Source organism: Hydractinia symbiolongicarpus, chromosome 6 (assembly GCF_029227915.1).
Source record: "Hydractinia symbiolongicarpus strain clone_291-10 chromosome 6, HSymV2.1, whole genome shotgun sequence".
NCBI lineage: Eukaryota > Metazoa > Cnidaria > Hydrozoa > Anthoathecata > Hydractiniidae > Hydractinia > Hydractinia symbiolongicarpus.
In genome coordinates this window covers 32,895,328-32,912,865 of record NC_079880.1, presented here as the reverse complement: position 1 = coordinate 32,912,865, position 17,538 = coordinate 32,895,328, and the positions used below count along the sequence as shown (strand labels likewise).

The window sequence follows — 17,538 nt, the reverse complement described above, 5'->3', positions numbered from 1 at the left end:
ACATAAAACATAAAATAATAGAACCACCGGTTCACAACTAAATAAAAGATAGCAAGTGAGCGTCACATATTTCAACAGTGCAACCACAAGACACTCAATGTTTCAAACTCCCAAATATAGTGACAAAGTGGATTGAATCCGCGGGCTTAAAACTGGAATTCAACATTGTGCTCAAAAATTTGTTTGAGTTTGGCTCAACCAGCGCAGCTTACAAAACAACCGATTTAAAAAATATTTCCGCAAACTAGTCTTGTAAACAAATCAGAGGGTGAATCTAAAAGTCTAAAAGCTACCTATTTTCGTCCTTGTGCTCAGCTGATTTGAAATCAACGAAATATTTGAGTACCAATGTGTTAACCCTATTCGGTCCGGGTTTTTTCGAACATACTATGACCGGGGGGGGGGGGGGGCGGATTCCGCCCCCCCCTCAATAACTTTTCATAGGGTTGTTCATTTTGAATCAAACTTGGCACACTTATAGTACGTCATAAAAGGAACAAAATGGCGCCAAAAAAAATTTGCTTGCGTCAGCACATTTTCTGTGACGTCATCAAAAGCTTAAAAATTGTTAAAAATGCCACTATCTGCTTAAAATATAATTACTTTTGTTCTAGAGCGAATTTTTACATTCTGTTTGAAGTTTCTGAAAGCTAAATAAAAGTTATTTAACATATCTTCCGGTTTTTACATGGATCGGATAAAAAATTGCCAAAAATTGCCCGAAAATCCGTCTTTTTCCGATTTTCGGGTAAAAGCCGACAAAATCGGGAAATCGGATTAGTCACGTGTTCAAATTATTCAAAATGATTCTTCTAAATGAAACAAAGTTGTGTTGCAAGTTTCAAGTTCTAAGGATAATCCTAACAGGAGTTATTATATTTTTTCAATTATAAGGATTTCATAGAGATTTTTAGGGGTAGTTTCGAGTAATGGCCAATATCAAAGCCTCTAAAAGGTATGGGACCTAAAAAATTTGCATGCAGGTGTCTAATAGATAAATGTTGAAACTCAGTAAGTATTATAGCCATGTAACAAAGCAATCAGGAGTTTTTAAAAAAAAACCGTCAGGGGGGGGCGGAATCCGCCCCCCCCCCCCGGACCGAATAGGGTTAAGCCTCTGATTCAGCCTCTGAAGCAATTTTCAGGAAAAAATTACCCTGGGTTCAAGGTTGTTTTCAATGTAGTAAATTCGACTCTTATTACCAAATGTTCTCTTAAGGGTCTGTTTATATGGAGGCGGGATGGCTTGGTAAATGAGCTGACTCACTTGCCGGGCTGGTTTTTTAATTGTGGTGAAAAAACTTGTCTCGGTAGGCGGGCTCTGATAATCTTAGAACAATAAAAATATTAAACAATACAGAAACTATAACTGAAATATTAATAACAGAAGAAATTGATTACGTAGGCATGAAATTTCTGACCCAGCAAGTGAGCTGAATGAAGTGTTCATATGAGAAAAAGTTCATCTCGCTTACAGGGGGGGGGGGGGGGGGAGGGGGTTCGGTTGTGATAAATGAGATCCCGCCTACCGAGCCAGCCTGGTTGAACATAAACAAATGAAATAAAGTATAAGGAAAATAGGGAAAGAGTGAGATCTCGGTAAGCGAGCCAACCCGCCAAACGGGCTCATATAAACAGCCCCTTACCGTGACAAAATTTTCAGTAAAAAACAATCAACAAGATTTTTTTTTGTGCATGACCTGCATACTATTTTTTAAACATAAAATGGTAGCTTGCAAATAATATACTGAAGTAAAATGGTAGCTTGCAAATAATATAAAGTTAATAAAAGAGAAATACAAATACACGAACGATCAAAATTTGAAATTTGGTATGACCAGATTTCACACTGTCTATGAAGTCGCTACGCACTATTTTTTAATAGAACATACAATGATAGCTTACAAATACTATACCAAAGTAACTATAAAAATAACAAAAATTGAAAATGTGTTCGTTCTTGGGTAGTTTTTTTCAACACCCTGTCAACATATGGAAAAGTTTACAAAAAACAAATACAGATATCATGTCTGTCAATTATGAAGGATGTCTCGGAATCTTTTAAAAGAGCAATTGTCAAAGCTTCCTCGTTATTTCCATTAAGCTTGTACTTTAGCGCATACTCGAACAGCTGTGGTTGGAATATTGTGATTTCCTCCTTATTATCCTGGGTAGTGACCTTAGCTATGCGGTTCACCTTCAGTTGCGAAGAACGTGAAATAACACCGCATACGCACTTTACAAATTCGCAGTCGGGAGTAAGGTGATTAACGTCCTTACCACACTTGTGACATTTGAGTTGTCGGTTGACAATCACAACATCAGCCAGAAGAAACTTTGCTTGGCGATAAACTTTGGCGCAGGTTTCAAAATGAATTTTTTTGTTGTTACTTCGAATATTGTTTCCGGACCCGTAGCGAGCACCTTGTCATCATCATGTAATACACGAACGATTGCATTGGAAATTTGGTATGGTCCAGTTTTGACACTATCTATGAAGTCATTCCATAAGGTCAATGGAATTACATCGGATTCGTCGAATAAGTACACTTCCATCTTCCGTGAAGATCCTTCTCTGAAGTTTGTTTCGTAGCAATCTATGTAACAATAATAATACGCTGACAATGGATTTTCCAGTGGGGGAGAAGAAGGAGAGGTTGTGTTCTTAATTGATACAATTTTCATGCAACTTTGTGTGGGTGTGGTCTTCACTTGTTCAGTTGTCGAGCAGGCAAAATGAGGCATAGCTTACTCGCATGTAAATTTAATTTACCTTTTTTGTCAATGTATCCTGTGACAGTAACTTCTTGCCGATCATACGAATTCAACTTGATGTCTTTAATTTTAAGTTTTGGTGAAATAGATTTCGAAAGCTTGCAGTGAGGAAAAGATGCTTTTTCAAGAACTTGAATTTTCGTTCCTCTGCTTATTTGAATGTCGGTTGCAGCATTATTTTTGAAATTTGCTTTCCTTTTGAAATTCTACAACTTAATCGGTGATTTTGATTGTTGAGCTTCATCTAACGTCGACTTTACATCTTTATTGTACACCACTGAATCATACGTGCTGGAGACTGTTTGCAACTTTAGATTAAAGTACTCGACTTTGCCATTTCTGCTTTTCTTAATTGGTGACACCTCATGAACGTAAGCTGTCAAGCTCTCATCTAATTTGAAATTTAAAGTGAAATTTTACTAAAAGTGGTAGCTGGCTAGAACTTTGCAAAATGTTCCTTGAAAAAAGAGAAAACAGTGACAAGGTTTTTCTTATTTGTAAAAAAGAGAAACTTCTATTCATTCACCATTATTCATGTAGATAGAATTTAATAAAATATATAAGTGAACTTGTATGAATAGAACTGTATCAAAATGAGAAATCTTCTCGTGTTTATTTTTTGTAGAAAAAATTTCTGGCAAAATTTCTGGTGAAACAAAAACTTTATACCAATCAATATTGTACCTTTTGGGACATTGAGAGAGAAAAGGGAAAAAGACAATAAAATACTGAAAATTCGAGGTTAAAACGTTATAGCCATAGCAGGGAATATCCTTCGAAAAAGCAGTGACCAAAAGCAAAAATACCTCACCTTTTTTATAAGATTCCCCCCCCCACCATTGTTTGTTGAACTACCTTGACCTAAAAATGAAATTTAAAATTTATTAAATCCAAGCAGAAGGAATTTACCTTAAAAAATCAAATCAAAAATCATATCCGCAACTGACTGAAAAAAAAGACTCCCTTTTCTTTGAGCCATTTTCGCACTTCACTTCTGTAGAACATGTGCGTGCGTGAAGTTTTTAAAAAACCCAACACAATTAGAAAAACACCAACCAATCAAATTCAAGAACCTTTCAACCAGGATGCATTTCGGCAAAATAAAGAATGAAACGTGGCAGCTGGAAAAATTCGGAACTACTTGCTAATGGTGGAATTCCACTATGCGAAATATTCGCCTAGTGGAATTCGTGCGAACAGCCACAATTCAACTTTATACTACTTTTCACTATCAAAACAAATATAGTGTTGAATATACCTCCTTGAATACAAATTGACTACGAACACAAGGAGGAGCTCACGTGATAAAAACAAACGACCCAGGGAATAGAAACTGCGTTTTTTGCCTGTAAATGGAAAATTCCTCGTCAGAAAGAAATTTATCTCACAGTAGGTTTTCTAAATTTTATGCTAATTAGATTGATGAAGGCTATAGAAAATGAGGAAACTCTAATAACTAAAAAAACTGTTTTTTGCTGATCAGGAAATTGTACGAAAACTTGTTTTCTAAACTCTTTTTTTCTCGATACTATGTAGAAGCAATGTCTATGTAGAAAGACAAGTGAGGGGTACAGGAACTTTCAAACATGTCTAGTTAGGAGGATGACGCACCTTATATTAGAGTTGAACCGTGGTTGAACTGACTAGGGTGATCTGCGCCTTCTTAGACCGGTGTCAGAGCTGTTTTGTTTACGTTGCAAATAACGCACTAAGTAGTGAGAAATGTAAAACATTTGCCATTTTTCTGCCGAGAAAATTCTTTGAAATGCGTTACACGCGAAAATTTATTCCCGCGAAATTATCAAAAGACGTCATCTGCGAAAGTTTATTCCCACGTTTGCGGGCAAAAGACTTTCATATTCTTAGGTTTTTCCTGTAATTATTCACACTTGTTAATATAAAATCGTTTAGGTTCTCTCGCAATTGGCAAAGCAATTTGCAAGGGGCAATCAGTTACTCAAAACGACACAGTTCAAATGAAGTGTATGTATATTATATATTCACAAATGTAAAACAAAGTCAATGGTCTCCACGGGTCGATTTTTTAATTCCGGAAGCATCATCTTTATCTTCTACTGAACATTTCGTGAAAGAAGTTGTTGTGTTTTTTTCGAGCTGAGATTAGGGATGAAATAGTATTACGACCTATCAATCGTATCGAAGTTCGTACTTCTTCTATGCGTTGCGAACGAACATTACGAGCTATCAGTTGTACACAAATTCGCACTTATATACGTTGCGAATGAACATTACGAGCTATCAGTTGTATCGAAGTTCGCAACTCTATACGTTGCGAATGAACATTACGAGCTATCAGTTGTATCGAAATGCCACTTCTATACGTTGTGAAGGAACATTACGAGTTATTAGTTTTATCGAAATTCGCACTTGTTTACGTTGCGAATGAACATTACGAGCTATCAGTTGTATCGAAATTCTCACTTCTATACGTTGCGAATGAACATTACGAGCTATCAGTTGTATCGAAATTCGCACTTCTATACGTTGCGAATGAACATTACGAGCTATCAGTTGTATCGAAATGTATCGAAATTCGTACTTCTAGGCGATTGCTCCATCTAAAAACGATTGAAGTTTGCACGTTATTCAGAAACCATAACAAAGTTATAAACGATATCTGCAAAAATTTCTTACCAACAATGTTCTTTTTGAATTTCGTATTCGTTCCAAATCAATACGTAGTAATGCATTTTGTCAGCTACATTGATGCTCCAAAAAGCTACAAAGAGAGACAAATCGTGGAACGAATCACATTGCAGTACTTCCACAAATTTCGAGTGTGATAGCCTACTTATAGAACAACCGCATATGAATCAAAAATAGACATCGTTTATCTTGCGTGTTTGCGTCTCAAGAGCTTTTAGATTTCTTATATCCTTGAAAGTGATACATTTTTTAAAAGTAAGGAGTTCCGAAAAATGAAACACGAAATTAAACTTACTGTCTGTTCATTCCCAATTGAATTGAAGAGTTTCGTATGAAGTTCTGGTTCGTGGACTTGGTTTGATTTCTTGATGTCACTCTTTTTTGCGTGATAATGTTCATTTCTGAAAAAATGAGATGAGATAGTAAGAGTTATTACAGTATGTACTTTACTTTCCGCGCATTCACCAGATTATTGACGTTTTGACGTGTGTATAAAGTGAAAAGAATACCACTCACCAGATATTCATCACCCTTAATTAACACTTCTAAACAACAGAGTCGATGCATTTCTCGATTAGTCTCTTTGACATTCCACAGCCTTTAACAATACCAACATATATTCCTAGTGCCTATAAAAAATTTTACATTCTTATTGCAGACTGACTAAAAAATCGATTCACTTACTTTTTCTCAGTACAAAGTCACGTACTATACAGATATAGTCATAAATAAAATTACAAAGCTATAGCATGTACAAAGAAAAATATACAATGAATATATACAAACATTAAACCTGGAAAAATTGAAAAAATATAAAACATATCATCATTGCCTAACGATGAAAATATATTCGATTTTAGCTGGACGATGGATGGGCTAAGTTTTACTTCTGCTGAGATGAAACTGAGATCAAGGCAACAATGTTCATGTGGTGGGCAACCAGGCTTTAAAGCTTCTTTGCTATACTAAAGTTGACAGCATCATGATCAGAAAAGTGTACACATTTTACAAAACATTTCACATCATATGATAACACAACACTGTTCTTTATATAAACATGATCAAGAGTGGCTCCAGCTAAATGGGTAGGTTCGGTAACAATTTGAGTGAAATCATGCATAACATCTGATAATCTTTGTGGTTGAGCCTGTGCATTGATGTTGAAATCTCCAAGAATGAAATGTACACTGGTATTTTGAACTGCGCGAGATAGGGCATCATAAAAATGTTCTAAGGCATCATTACATTTCCATAGATAACCAATGCATTAAAAGTCTCAGCTGAAAATTATGTCTTAGTAAACGAAAACATTGTAACACCTTGACCAAACTGATGATTTTGTACATGTATGCTTCTTCTGAAAAAAAGTGAAATGCTTTGAAACTTGTCAGTGTTACAATTATGAAGTGGACTGAAATTCACCAAATAAATATCGATACTTTCAGTATCTTTCCCAGGATTTAATTGTGTTTCTGTTAGGCATATTATATCATGCAATGTAAGCGCTGCATCGAAAGATATGTCAACAGCATGCCGAGATAACGATCTTGTGTTCAACAGTGCTATAGTCAATACATCATGTGATGGGGCAGAAAATTTTTGAATCTGCTGAGAAACACACTCATTTCGTAGTCTATCATACTCCAACGTAGCACGAGAATTGCATTTGATAGCAGACCTAGAAAGTTTTCCTGTCAAACACATACCATTCAAAGATGTAACTCTGCTAAGTGCAACATACATCTGGCCATTATTAAATGAATGCTGCTTCTCCAAATCAAAGCTAATAACAACTTTATCCAGTGTTAAACCTTGAACTTTGTGTACAGTGCATGCCCAGGATAGCATTAGTGGGAACTGAGTACGTTTGATTACAGGTGATGTATCTTTGCTGATTTTCAGTTTGATATTTGCCTCTGCTCTCTCGATTGGTACCCATCTATTTGAACAATTGCTTTTAAATATGGCCTCCTTGCCTGCCTTGGGGTCATCAAATAACACGTATATCTTCGAAACTTTGTTTGCATTGTCTGCTTTTACATGCTTGACAGTACCTATTTGGCCATTGATCAGTCTGTCAGCAATATTAATATTGACTGTAAGCATTACTTTTGCACCAACTTTGATTTTTAATTCAGTAGCAAGACCCCCGGTTTCACTTTGATTGCGATTCTTCAATAATGCCTTTCGCAACATTCTTTGGAAGTTGATCAATGGATTGTATAGTAAAACAGAATGCATCAACAGACTCTAGCATAATATTGTTGTGTACTTTGGCAGGAGCATTTTCTGCAAAGATATGGAGTGCATTTGCAGGTTTATTAGAATCATTTGGAGAAATTACTCTATTCTTCAATAACTCCTCGTCTTTTTTATCAAGTTTGCCAATTCTCACATTATTTATTCTATATAATAGTACGCTAAGTGTGTCTGTCTGTGTGTCTGTGACAGGCAAAGTGGATGTCTTCATTTTCCTTTGATGTTGCCGAAAAAAATTTTTGATGTTGCCGAAAAAAATATGTCTTTTTTGTCGTGAAAAGCCGCGAGTTTTGTGTGGTTTGTTAAATGAAGTTCTAGCACAAAGTAACAGAAATTGTGTTTGCAAAAAAAATGGCTGTCCTTTTTAAGCATTTGTCTTCTCTTGCCTTCAAAATAAATCTTTACAAAAGCATTTAAAAAGGGGCATGGTATATAAATGAAGTATAGAAAGGTTTCTGTAAGGTTTGTTTATGTTTTTTAAAGTTTTGATGATATTATTGATGCGAGACATGTTTGTTAGCTAGCATCTATCTATCTAGAATGTGACTGTAACTTATTTTAATTGACATTTTAAGCCTTTTTTTTAAGCATTTTAACAAGCCACAACAACTTTTAAAAAAGTATTACATAATATTTAAGAAGAGTTTAAGGACTGTTTTTAAGCAAATAATGTATTTTTCACAATTTGTGTATGCAAAAAATGTATTTTTCACATTTTGTGTAACTAAACTTATATACATCGGTTACATGCAATATGACGAAACGATTTTTATTTAACATGTAGTAATTCTGGTTCCTTAAGTGTAGTGATTTTTTTTTGTTCTAGATGTTCTGACTAAAATGTTTTTGTTTATGGCATTTTGTCTCAATTAAGAAAAGTTTCAACTTTTTTGAGGGAGTACAACACCGAAAAAACTTGTGTTTTTTTTATATTTTGTATAAATTCTTACCGCGCAGGACTCTGTACAACATACTGAAATGACTGATCCCTCTCTATTTATAAATTTGATGCGTTCCAAATCACAGTTTTTTGAAATTTTGGGTAATATTTAATGAGTACAAGATGCAAATACTGACTTTTGTTGAATCAGAAGTATTTCCTACAACCATTCGTTTTTTACACTTTTGTGGAGAACAAGTGTATGCAATATCATCAGAATAACTGATTTTGTTGCAAACTGTTTTTCTTTTTCACATTTTGGATTGAAATATTGTTATAAAGGGCATATATCAATAGACATATATATAGCAAAATAATTAAATTCTGCAAACTTTGATTTTGTCGTTCACCTCTCATCTTTTATATTTTGATTAAACTTTTGAGGAAAACTATAGGAATTATTTAGAATTTGTATTTTGTGTTGCAAATTTAGTGCAAAAATTTAACTGTTGTGAGGGAGGACCATATTCAATTATATATACTAAAAATAATAATTTGATATTCTACAAGTTGTATTTTTGTATGCATTTAAATGACTACTTTTTCTGAGTTGAATTTGATGGGTTTCATATCAATTTTGTGAAAGATTTTATGGCTGAAGACAATATAGAACATGCCAATTGAACTGATTTTTGTTCATATTTTGATTTGCTCCTCATAAACCTTTGTGTTCTACCTTTATTGTAAACTTTTGTGAGGAAGGACCATATATATATATACAATGTTTTCAAAATAATGATTTTTGTTGATTTGAAATTTACTCCTTGCTCATTGCTTTTTCGACATTTCAGGTTAAAATGTTTGGTTTTTTTTATATTTTGTATAAATTCTTACCGCGCAGGACTCTGTACAACATACTGAAATGACTGATCCCTCTCTATTTATAAATTTGATGCGTTCCAAATCACAGTTTTTTGAAATTTTGGGTAATATTTAATGAGTACAAGATGCAAATACTGACTTTTGTTGAATCAGAAGTATTTCCTACAACCATTCGTTTTTTACACTTTTGTGGAGAACAAGTGTATGCAATATCATCAGAATAACTGATTTTGTTGCAAACTGTTTTTCTTTTTCACATTTTGGATTGAAATATTGTTATAAAGGGCATATATCAATAGACATATATATAGCAAAATAATTAAATTCTGCAAACTTTGATTTTGTCGTTCACCTCTCATCTTTTATATTTTGATTAAACTTTTGAGGAAAACTATAGGAATTATTTAGAATTTGTATTTTGTGTTGCAAATTTAGTGCAAAAATTTAACTGTTGTGAGGGAGGACCATATTCAATTATATATACTAAAAATAATAATTTGATATTCTACAAGTTGTATTTTTGTATGCATTTAAATGACTACTTTTTCTGAGTTGAATTTGATGGGTTTCATATCAATTTTGTGAAAGATTTTATGGCTGAAGACAATATAGAACATGCCAATTGAACTGATTTTTGTTCATATTTTGATTTGCTCCTCATAAACCTTTGTGTTCTACCTTTATTGTAAACTTTTGTGAGGAAGGACCATATATATATATACAATGTTTTCAAAATAATGATTTTTGTTGATTTGAAATTTACTCCTTGCTCATTGCTTTTTCGACATTTCAGGTTAAAATGTTTGGTAAAGTCAGTACGGATCATTAGACAAAAAATTGTTTTGTTAACCGGTTAATTTTTACATTTTGTGCATATTTTTGCGGGAGAGGATGGTATGCAACCGAATAAATGATTTTTCAAAGTTTAACTTTTTGTTTTTAGGTGTTTTGTGTTTGTTTAAGTTTGGCTTTTTGATATTGTTCAGGTTGTATTGTTGTATAAGCATTTAGGGAAAAGACAATGTTTAAAATGCGTAAAGAACTTATTTCATAGATTTGTGCTTACTGTTGCAAGCCTTTCTTTTCGACACTTAAGATTAAAATATTGAAGGTTTTCAACATAATCACATAATAATATATACACATTTATATACGTATACATATTTGAGATATGTGTTATTTCTGACATTATTATTATTGTTGCGTAACTGTCTGGGTTGTGACTGTCAATGTTGTAACTTTCTACTAACTAGATTTTACACCTTGCACGCCCTTGTTTTTCATATTTTGTCTGAAGTTTTGTTGGGAGGATTTCATGCGATTTGACATTTGATATTTTGTGTTAGATTTTAAGAACTTTTTTGTTAAATTATGACTTTCTTTTTATGCATTTTCAGATTATTTTTTTTAGTAAAAGGCATATTCAATATACTGAAATATTTGCTGATGTCATCAAAATTCAAATGACAGAACTTTTCAATTGTTTTTCTGCCAAGTGGATTTTTCCACGGGCCTAATCGACTAGTAAATCTATTAATACATTATCACCTTTTTGTCTCATTACCTCTGTAAGCTCAGCAAATTCGAAAAGCTTCCATATAGATGCACCAAGTTGAGCCAGTCACTTTTATAATCAGCATACACAGGTCGTTGTTGAACAGGTGGCAGTTGATATAAATCACCACATGCTATCACTGTAATGCCGGCAAATGGAATCTCATCACGACATGCAAATATTTCAATTAAACGTAGATGAATATAAAATAACTGCAAGTTTGATACCATAGAAATTTCATCAACAATAATGGCCTTCAGCTCACTAAGTTTGTTCCGTAAAGTACTCCTCCTTTTGTCATTTAAACGTGGCAAATTCTTTCCAAAATGACCAACAGGTATTCCAAAAGCTGTATGAATAGTAGCACCATTGATATTAATTGCAGCAACACTAGTAGGAGCCACAAGAAAAACTTTGGGTTTGTTCAGGTCCTTAGATTTATATGAAAGTACCTTGGACATTGATTGATATATGGTTTTAATTAGATGTGACTTTCCGCAGCCACCAGCGCCAGTCAAAAAAATATACAATGGTGTAACTTCTATTTTTCTTATTGCCGATAAGTTTTTTATATACCTGCAAGCCCAGTCATATACTAAATCGAACACTTGTCTTTGTTTGTAATTCAAGGATGAAATCATGGGATTCAATTCTGCATTGCTCAGGAATTCTGAATTATTTGTTGAAACATTGATTTCACTGTCAAAAAGTACAGCATCTGCAACAACATTTTCATCATCCACAATCTCATCTATTGTTTCAATCATTTCATCTTGAACTTCATCATTTTCATGAGCAGTAAAAGCATCTTGATTTGTAAGCAAGTCTGTACGCAAGTTTGATAAGGCAGTGTCAATTAGATCACTAAATGGCTCAAATGTTTGCTTATGTTCATTTATAATTGATAATACACCAGGTTCGTTGGGTTTTTCAACATAACTGTCAGAAGCAGATTTCAAGTCACATTCATTTCGAAATGGATAGTATAACATTAGCAAATGATGTGCATATAACTCAGGGTATTTATGTTTATTTGGTGTATATAATCGTAACACTTGTTTAACTTTACGACACTTCAATTTTTCATTGGATGACATTAATGGCAATATTGCAGGGAACCAATTTGTTATATGGTTCCTTTCTATGTTGTCATCACGTAATACAGTTGGCTGGCTATCATTTTCATCATCAAACCTTCCAGCAAGGTAATAATTTGCAAGAAATTGTGCGTAGCAAAATTGATCAAGAATGGCATATTCTGCTTTTGCAAATGTTGGGTTGGGTCTATCGACATACCGATCTAGCATATTTCTTTTAAACATATCAGTACTATCTTCAGGAAGTTCATCAATTTCATGTTTACTGCGACACATTCTATAGCGCTTTTCTGGGAGGTTGGTGTTGGCAAATACAACTTTTGGAAATGTTTTCCTGAGCCAAAGTTCTGGCATTATTAAATATACAGCTTCTTGAACAGAACATTCCCTTTTTGTAGTGAAAACCTTTGCAATCAATTTCATTTGCTCAGTATAGGATTTATTTGAATTGAAAGCTTCTTTCGCTGCTTGTTTCATGGCCTGAGAAGTCTCATCTTCACATTTTGAGAAATATGCACACATATATGTCACAGCCTTGTAGTGGTTGAAGACAGGTTGAATATCAATATTTGCTTCCCATGCTAGAAGACCTTCATCAAAGTAATTATTTATGAAACACGAATCAGGCGGCCTCTTCAAATAAAGTTGAAAGTCGCTATCATTAGAAATACTCAAAGCATTATAATATTCACTTTCTGGAATATCAAGTTCATCTAATATTTCTGATATTGTTGGAGTAATCTCGAAATTCTCTTGATTGGAATTCAAAATATTTTTCTTTTTTGGATTCAACTCTGTGTCAATATAGTCTTTAACCTTATTCAATATGACTTCCTTATTCTTTAAAATTTCACTACGTTCATCTGGATCTATATCTTTTGACAGTGGCAAAGCAACAATAGTCCTTTCGGAAAAAAAACGACCAAAATGATACCGACATGTTTCATTTGTATACTTTCGACAAGATTTAGAATGAGAGTGCACCTGATAAGTTGTTACTAAGTCAAATAATTCACGTTCATGTTCACGATCTGGTACATATGCTTTAATAATTGCATCTACGAATTGTATGTATTTATCAATATTGTTTTCAGTCAAAACAGGAGCATTCAACACCCACAAAAAGGAATGAATATGAGGACTTCCACGAATCTGAAACTCTACACGAATTGCACAGTATTTAACCTTACCAAGAGGTCCATCAACTACAATTTCCTTAAAAGAAAGCTCAACACGATACTGAAAATGCCTGGCAAGTAGAACAGGATTCAAGTTCAAAAATCTACATCTTTCAAAGTATGTTAGGTTGATTATTTCCTCATCAGTCAGATTCTCACTATTCAATTTTGCTATGATAGAAATCAATTCATTCCATCTTAAATCCGCACAGCTCAATGTCATAAAAAATGTTGGGAGACCGAGTTGCTTAACCATTGCTAGAACTTCCGAGAGAAATCGCTTCCAATATGCTGGGGTACCTTTGATAGGACTCATAAATTGAAAACCTTTATTTTCAGCAATACAAGACTGCACTGTTTCAGAGAAATTTTTGGACAACATACCAGCTGTGAGAGAATCTGTCTTAACCTTTTTCACAGCAATATTGATTTGACTACTCATATTGAGTTGTTGCAGAGTGGACAACACATAAAAAATGTAATCAGAGTTTGAGGCAAATTTTTGTTTATAATTCAACAGCCGCTGATTAAAATACTTTGTTGGACTAAGCTTGATATCACGTTCAACTTTGTAGCTAAACTTACCAGTTGGGAAAAGATAAGGATGAGCTAATTCCTCACAAAATTGATCATTCATCATTGAAAATGGTATTTCACCTTCTCCTGGTGCTATGCTAATATCCTCGGCTTGTGGTACATTTGACAACATCATACTTTCATTTGCATTAAACCTATGAGCATTTAGTGGATTTTCAACTTCTTCAAGTTCATGATCATTGCTTTCTGAAGTACATTCTGTTTCTACAGGGTCACGTAAATCTACCAGTGAAGACGGAATCAAGTTTTCATCAATGGTTATATCAGAATACAATGGGTTGTTCTGTTTCAAGTAAAGCAAAGCCAATTTCACAGACTGTGGGTTGACAGCTTCAAAATATACATGTCCACGAAATGAAAGTTTACGCTTCAATTTAATCATAACTATACCGTTACTGTCAGCTCCATGTGGAAGTGTACTAACAATAGTTTGACAATTAATAGGGACATTGCAAATAGTTCCTTTTAGCTTAGGAGATTGACCTTTCGGCATAATTGTTATCTTTTTGAACAATATTCGTCTAGCAATAATGGTCTTTTTCAACCTATTAAGTGTTTCTAATTCATCAGGAGAATCAAACATGTCTAACTTGTTACAAACAGCCTGTGCAGGAATTTCAGATTTCAGCAACTTCTAATGGCAAGTCAAACAAATATAAGCACTCCCATCACTGCTTGAAACATAACATACAAGGTCAGTTGTGTCAATTTTGTAATTATCATTATAAAAGACAACTACAGATTTTCTATAAAGACAGGGATTGCATACAATACATATAAATACTGGTCCTTCTTTTATAGCCTTTTTAAAATTTTCAATTCTTTTCAACGTGCTCATTTCCTGAGATTTTTGTATTTGATGGAAATCACAATTTCGCTTTAACTTTTTCAGATGTTCAGGGCTACCTATTTTGCTTTGATATTTATGTCGTTGTGAATCTCGCTTCTGTTTCAATTTGGCTTTGTGCTCTTGGGTGCCCATTTCGCTTTGATATTTATCTCGTTGCTGTTTCAACATGGCATCATGCTCTTGGGTGCCTATTTTATTTTGATATTTAACTCGCTTTTTCTTCAACATAGATGCATAACTTGGGGATGTTCTATCAGAAGCACTTTCAGAGAGCTCAATACATTTACGCTTTCGTAAATTTCCACGAAACCCTTCGAGAAAAATCTTTACCTCTTTCACCACATTTCCGTTAATCAAGATTTGCACATACTGGATATCACATTGGATATTTCTGAAATCATTGGAATTATCTCTATAAAAGTCACTTATATACTTATGTACCTGACAAAAACTTTTAAACTTCAAAAGAACTGAAAAACCGTTTTGGCAGCATTGGCCTTCTTGATCTCTACTATGAGGATCAAATAGATAAATGAAATTTTTATCCCATATAATCGCTGAGCTATAACCACATGTATTGAAAATTAATCCATTACCGATTGTGCATAGAGGCATTATTTTATGAGCTTCAAAATAATAATCATCACTTAACAACACTGAAAATCTGGCAAGGTAGGTGATATCAACATTGAAACCTGCAATCTCTAATACTGAAGGTAACTCTTGGAACTCTATTGGCCGATTCAACTCTAACTTTTTGAAATTAGTATTTCCATATTCTAAAATGCTGTCCAAGTCAAATCCCTTCCAAATTGAAATTTTTTTTATGGTTCACCAACAAATAGCTGATAGGGAATTGCATATACACTGTACACCAGCAGTTTCACCAAACCTGGGATCACCTTGATTAAATGAACCAATAACAGACTTGATGAAAAAAGTAGGTCCTGGATTAGTTTCCACATCTCCACAGCAAAGCAATAGCAATTTTGATGCACATATCAACAAATTGCAGTAACAATCTACTATCAGGAAACAAAACAAAAAATATTTCAAATAAAAATACAATGAATGATCAAAAATTCTCAAGTAAATTTCAAATAACAAATTCCTATTACAGTTGTCATGCTTGTTCTCGTTTCTATGTTTACAATAGAAAATACCCATACATACCCGGTGATAGGCCTGTGCAGTTGTCATGTTCGCAGATATCAATGATTGTATGATTAACCAAGTAACCACTGTATTTACGAACTTAACACCAAACAAGTGAAATATAGCTAATAGTATATATAAACGTTGATTGCGTTGGTAACAGACAGAAGGGAAGTGTGCAACAATAGCAACACAAGACAAAGTGCGCAGCAAATACAGCACAAGAAATAACACTAGCCAATGATTATATTATTCAACAAGTACGGTCAGAGTATTTTCAAGTATATCAAATAAAATTAATGGGTGCTTCAGAATTTAATGGGTGCTTCAGGTAGCACTAAATTCTTCTCAAAGAGGAAACTTCTTTCTCCCCAATCGATTCCTTCGCTGGAGATGAATGCGTGCTGCATGCCAGTGGTCGGTCGAGTAAAATTGATGTGATTGGACGGTCGGTTGAGAATCTTAGAAATAAGGAACTTGCGCAAACCCCTATTTTACGAACGTACGAGCCTCTGGGACGCGGAAATCGGTCCCGATCGTCGGTCGTTTTGATGTTTACAATCGAACTTGCGCAAAAGTCAAAAGGTGGCGAACGGTGGCGCGAAACACTTGAGAATGGTTTCTAGAGAACTATTATGTACTGTTTACACTATTATGTACTGTTTCCATTATTATGTTTTATACGTTTGGTTCATCCTACTTATCATTGTATATATATATATCTTTAGATTCTAACATTGCAAACATATTATAAACATATTGTGAAGCAAATGGTCTCCATGCCTATCTATGTTAGAATCTTTTATTGACTGTTAATGCTGATTGGATTTAAACATTATTGCATAAATCTTATAATGGATATTATTGCTGCCAATTGACATTGGATAGATTTATTTACACTATTTTTGTACAACCACAACACAGAGCCGACTATGCCGTCTGTTGATTTCCCGATCCCGGGATGCACATATACAACACCAGACTTAGATGCCGTTATTGTTGCCGCACTACTCAACACCCACGCCACCACTCATGCTGCACCTACTCCACACGTAGCTGGGGCGGCCGTGAGAGTCAAAAGAGTGAAACGCCCGACAATCTCATCTGTTGGTACCTCAGAAGATTGGAAGTACTTCTTTTCTCGTTGGGGCGAATGCACAACTGCTACGAAAGTTACAGGTAAAGACAGGATCTTGCAACTCTTGGAATGCTGTGACGAGGTACTTTGCAAGGATCTTACCAGATCCACTGTCGGTTCGTTGACTGACAAGACAGAAGAAAACGTCCTCGAAGCTATGAGATCCCTTGCCGTCAGGGAAGAGAACGTCATGGTCGCTAGGGTTTCCTTGAATAACATGCACCAGGACCGGGACGAGTCGATTCGCTCCTTCGGTGCACGCCTTAGGGGACAAGCAGGTGTATGCAAATATGTCACCGAGTGCCCTGCATGCCATGATGATGTCTCTGCAGAGGTATTTCCGATACCGACATTCAGTTGGACTTACTGGGCCACACGAAGCAGGACATGACATTAGAAGAAGTACTTCGCTTCGTGGAAGCGAAGGAGGCTGGTAAGAGGTCGGCGACACGTCTCCTTGACCATCAGGCCGCCGGAGCGATAAAGAGTAGCTACAGCAAAACCA

At 34.7% G+C, this 17,538-nt stretch overlaps 1 long non-coding RNA gene across 1 annotated transcript; it reads right to left on the bottom strand.

The window, feature by feature from the left end:
* Window positions 1-4,595: 4,595 nt before the first annotated feature.
* On the bottom strand, window positions 4,596-6,112 carry LOC130647460 (uncharacterized). Its single transcript, XR_008982857.1, has 4 exons — window positions 5,959-6,112; window positions 5,738-5,843; window positions 5,431-5,515; window positions 4,596-5,354 (listed from the first exon to the last, which is right to left on the bottom strand). It is a non-coding gene; the product is annotated as an uncharacterized LOC130647460 (long non-coding RNA).
* Window positions 6,113-17,538: the final 11,426 nt, after the last annotated feature.